Raw genomic sequence first — 5,535 nt, 5'->3', positions numbered from 1 at the left:
ACTTTACCATCAAGAGAAAATTCTTCCTGCAAGGAAATGTCAAACTCAAGTGCTTACTGTCTTTTGAGATGGCCTTATTTCTAGAACTTTCAGGTTTCCTATCTCGTGCAATCTAGCAACATGACTTGAAGATGGTCCTCGGGGAAGGCAGAGCCCTGCCACAGAGATCTGAACCAGCTTAGGCTCTCCTTCACATTCCATTCGTTCAAGTAACTTTTCCAGGGCTATGCAGTCAGGCCAATTATCTTAGAAACAAGCAATTATAACCACATTCACAGCTCCCTAAAAGGGTGAGTGCATTCCAGTAACAATTTCTCATGAAAGAAAACAGTAATTGAAGGATTGGCAAGGCTATTGCAACAGACCAAGACCTCTGGAAAGACATTTAATAGCACACTTGCAGACACACACACACACACAGTTCACTTGTTTTCCCACCAAAGGAGCATTTCTTTTACCTCCCAATTCCCTAAATATTTTCTGGGGAAAAAATACAGGCAATAGGAAGCAAAATAGATAACACTCTGATTGGCATTCTGAGTTCTGTTCATACACTATTCCTTCTTGTTTGCATTTTGTTGACTCTAAATCTTAAAATACTTGCCAAGTATCTTCCTGAGATAATACATATTAAATTGCCTTAGAAAAAGTAAAATGTTCCATCAACCTAAGGTAAATTTAGTCCTTGCACCCAATTCACACCTTTATTAATAGAGCACAATACCAGCTCAACACAGGGTTGGTCCTTTGAGGCAACTAAACTATCCTACTTATCTAAATATATTGCTCCGAATCAGTAAGGGACCCCAGATTTCAATCTTGCCTGAATACAATACATACACTAAATGCCCACATGAAATCCAGATACACAATGTCACTCTAATTATCCACAAGCCTATGGGTAGGTGGTAAAATTCTCTGAAGGTAACAAGTTACTCATTTAATATTCCCCCACAACACAGAGTATAAGACTGTGAGCATCAAGACTGTCAGTAACTAGTTGTTAAATTGATTAACTATCAGACGTTCATGATAGTTTTTCAGATATTGAGCCTCTGAGATGACAGATGACTTTTGAGTAGACTGGTGAAAACACTGTCCACATACCTTTGCTTTTACCCAAAGGAAATATGTAAATGACACACATTTATATTTGGGAGCAAAAGCAAAGGGTTATGAAATATATATCTATCTGTGCGCACATAAACACACATGTATTTGGACACTCACTCACTCCATTTGGTTCTGGGGAAAAAAGGACAAACCTTTGTGGGAGAGGAAGGGGTTGACTGACCTTGCTGCTTTGTTTTTCATGCAGAGTTCTATGATAGAGGGGAGACAAAAGGAAATTGAGCTGGGATTCTGGGGAAGCATTTTGTAAGTGAATAAAAGGCCAAAGTGATGAGTTCAGTGGCAGAGGGGGTTTCCAAACACATCTCCAGAGAATCTGGAGTGAACCTAAGTAGACAGGCTTCCTTTTTCAAAATGCATAAATGTAAGCTTTAATATTTGCCTCTTGCCTGCACGGGTAGGGATTTTCGGTTCGGACCGCTGAGCCGAGCCTCTCTGGGCCCGGGCCCCTGGCGGCTGCGCGTGGACGGAGCGCCATCTACTGGCCGCTGCCCTTATGTCTCCCAGACCAAATCCAGCGTCGTTTTGTCCTAGGGATTTTGGAACTCGGCTCTTCCAAAGTTAGGATCCAAAGAGAAATGACGAAGTGCATACGCTTTTCATGCCCTTTCTAGCTCTCCTCCCCCCAGATATCCTTGGGAAGAAAACGCAGAGGAGAAGAAAGGAAACATTCCCATAGAAAAGTAAGCGATTTGGTTTCTCTAGGGGAGGGAAGAGCAGGGGCTGGGCTCTCCCGTGGTAAGCCAAGCTTTAGAAGAGGCTTAAACCCACGCTGGGCGCCAACTCCTTCACCACTCTGCGCCAGCTAGAATGCCAGCTGATTAACTAGGGGCTCAGGGAGCACCGGGAAGAGACAGTGGGGCAGAGCTGCCAGGAGGCAGAGCCAGCTTTGTGAGACCTTGTCAAACCTCTCTTCCCTGCCAAAGAGGAACAAAAGCCCCACTTTCCTTGAGTCCTAGACTTCTGCTGGATTCAAGGACAACCCTGGTATCTCTTCCAGAACTAACCCGGAGCCTCTTAAAACGGCATTTCCACAGAGGGGCTTATTCTTAGACTCCAGCGTATGTTAAGCTTCCGAATCTTCCTTGATTTCCTGTCAGAGTGGGGCTGCTTGGCTATAGGCAGACACCCCTTTTTCACTGCAGACTGAAGCTCCATGACTGAAGTCACCACTTCCAACGAGCCCCCAAAACCACAGAATTCTCTATTTCAAACGGTTGGCACGAGCAAAGTCGAAAGTGACTACAAGACCCAAATTAGGAACAGTTTCTTAGCTACCACGACGTATGAATAGGACTACAGAGCTCTTCTGCGAGGCTCCAGATATGTGACTGTTAAAACGAGAAGCCCTTAGATCGCACACAGCACAGAGGCATCAGTTAGCTAGCTGGAGATGAGCAAGGGGGTCAGACCAGCTTCTGCAGGCTCCTCCCCACACTCCTACTTCAGGAAGGTGTGAAACCAGGCCCCATTATCTACTCTACTCTGCCACAAAATCCCAATGCAAAATATCAGACACTGCACAGACTTGGGGGGGGCAGCCATCGCAAAAAGTAGCGACTTTTTTAGGAGAACAGAAACACGTTTTTAAAAGATGTAACGACCGTTTCTCTGGAAATGAAGCCAGGACCACTGCATTAGATTTATCCCTGGTTGTCTTCATTTTGCCAAGGACTCTGAAAATAAAAAAGAACCCCAAGCAATAAAGCAAAGCACACTACCAATGTATTTTTCAAACTAACAAACAGTCCAAGAGACTGAATAATAAGTGCTTGTGTTTGGGCTTTTAATTAATAACCCAGAATATTCTCTATAGTATCTCTATAGTATACTGTCATCTCTCTATTATCTATAATCATTCCAACCAGGTATGAGTCTCAGAAGACAATTAAACCATGAAGTTCTAGAATATCTATGACATCAAGAATGTGAGAAATGGCTTGTTCCTTCTTTCAAAAAGTTTACAATAGTTAAGCATCTTTTCAAAGAAATTAACTCTTAACTACCTCTGGTAGGATCACTTAATGAAGCAGGGTCCCCGGAGGGCCTGGGGGTGCGGGTCTGTCCAAGCAGCCTCTTGCACCAAGTACAGAATGGTACTGCGTCCCGCTTCACCGCAGGAGGCGGGGCAGCGGTGGGTGCTAGACGGAACTCCGCCCCCTGGCTGGGGTAGCGCATGCGCAGTGCCTGTGCCCGCCCAGCCCTGCCTTTCTCTGCACATCCTGAGCGAGGGAGCACGGGAGCTGCTGGGGGAGGGGCAGAGCTGAGCAGGCTTTTGGGGAGGGCGGAGAGGTGGGGGATTCTAAACACCTTTGGGTTTAGGAATGGCTGCGGAAGCAGCTCTCTTTGGGGCTGGACAGCGGTGGGCCTTTTCCCACCCCACCTGCCATGTTTGTTCTTTAGAATGAAGTGGGGTTTTTTTGTTATGTTTTGTTTTGCATCAAAGACCATTTTGTTTGTATTTGTAGGGCGGTGGCCAGAACAAGTAGGTGGGAGAGGTGCCAACTTTGTTAGGATCTTTGCTTGTGTGTCTATCACCATATTGATGAAATGGGCGTGTGGGGCAGCCGGGTGAAGGGGGTGTGTCCTATTGTATGGGTCTGGAGTGTTTTGGGATTTTTTTTTTTTAAAGATTTATTTATTTATTCGTACAGAACTGGGGTACAGGTCAGAGATGCGGAGGGTGAGAGGATTCACCAGAGACAGAGTGGGGAGCAGAACAGACAGACCCACGAAGTACACTGCTGAGGGGAGCAGCGGGCAGATCAGGAGAGGTCTGCCACGCCATGTGGTCACCTCCGGGGCAGGCGGGAATCGAACTCACGTGAAAGTCGTTTAAGTTTCTTTGGGCTGTGCTTTAACCCGCTGCGCCACCAGGGAGGGCCAAGGGATTTATTTTTTAAGATGTACTTATTTATGCGTACAAGAACTGGAATACAGGCCAGAGGTGCACAGGTGAGAGGATTCACCAGAGACAGAGTGGAGAGCAGAAGAGGTGTGTCGACTGAAATACACTGCTCAGGGAGCAGCAGGCAGGACAGGAGAGGTCTGCTGCACCATGTGGGTCACCTCCGGGCGGGAATCAAACTTCTCCTGCAGTGTCCGCCATAGCTTCATAGTGCTGCACTTTAACACTTTCTGCCACTACAGAGGCCCCTTGAATGTTCTTTTTGTGTTGCCCACACCTCTTTTGTTAAAACTGAACTTCTGGAGGGAAAGACTTGTTTTTATTTCCTACTTCATGCTTCCAACACAGTGCTTTGTGGAGTCCAATTAAGCAGCAAAGCCTTGTGCCCAACCAGCTCAGCCTGACCCCACTGCTAAACAAATCCATACCTAAGGGAGAAGCATAAAAACAGCTCTGCTGGCTCAGCGAGGCATTGAAGTGACCACCTCAGATCAGAATCAGGCACACAAGAGCAAACCCAGAATAATTGTGTTCTCTTGGTTTACTCCTGGAACCTGTATCCCCACAAGTGCCAAAGTCTTTCCTGAGACCCCAGAGTCCCTGGGGTCTGTCTGCCTGTTTTGTTCCCCACTCTGTCTCTGGTGAATTCTATCACCGTACCTGCACATCTGGCCTGTACCCCAGTTCTATATACATAAATAAATTTTAAAAATAGTATGTCTTAGGGGGATGCTAGGTTTGAACCTGTTTTTCATGACATCAGTCATAATTTGGAAACTCACCGGAAGTATGGTTGTTTTCTCATGACAGGATGGTACTTCTGAAAGAACTACTGTCTTGTTCAACACCTGCTCCCTCCACCCCCATATTGGACTTGCCATAGATAAACTCCTGAGAGGGGCTTCTTAGCCTAGATTCTGGCCACCACTTGCACCCTGTATTCCCACCAGTGCTGATGTGAAGTTCTTCTATCTTGCCTCCTGGATGGCTGAGCTCTGTTCTTGCTTGAGGATGAGCCATTTGCTTGCCCAGACTGGCAGACACTGAATACCCTTGTCTCTCTGACTCCTGGCCACCTTCCTTTCATCTTCATCCCTGGGTGTGTAAATGAATTGCTACCTGTACAAAATTGAATAACTTTGTACACCTCGGTGCCCAATACACAGAATACAGAGGTATACAGAGGTATACAGAGGTACATGTATTATGAATGCAGGAAAAAACAACTAAACAAATTAATGAATGGGTGATACCAATACCAACCAACTGACATTTCCTTTGGGACAGAGTCTAAGCTCTATAGATCCAATTTGTCCCTAACAGGTACATAATATGCACCTAGTTCCAGGGTCACCAGCTCCTTGCCAGCCCTTTAAAAATACAAATCTAGGCATAAGTCGGTATTTCAAGTCTTCCTCTTCAGAGCCTGGGAGCAGGTGTTGAACAAGACAGTAGTTCTTTCAGAAGTACCATCCTGTCATGAGAAAACAACCATA

The sequence above is a fragment of the Condylura cristata genome, unplaced genomic scaffold (assembly GCF_000260355.1).
Source record: "Condylura cristata isolate star-nosed mole 26May11 unplaced genomic scaffold, ConCri1.0 scaffold00010, whole genome shotgun sequence".
In the NCBI taxonomy this organism is placed as follows: Eukaryota; Metazoa; Chordata; class Mammalia; order Eulipotyphla; family Talpidae; genus Condylura; species Condylura cristata.
Note: the sequence above shows the minus strand (reverse complement) of the source record.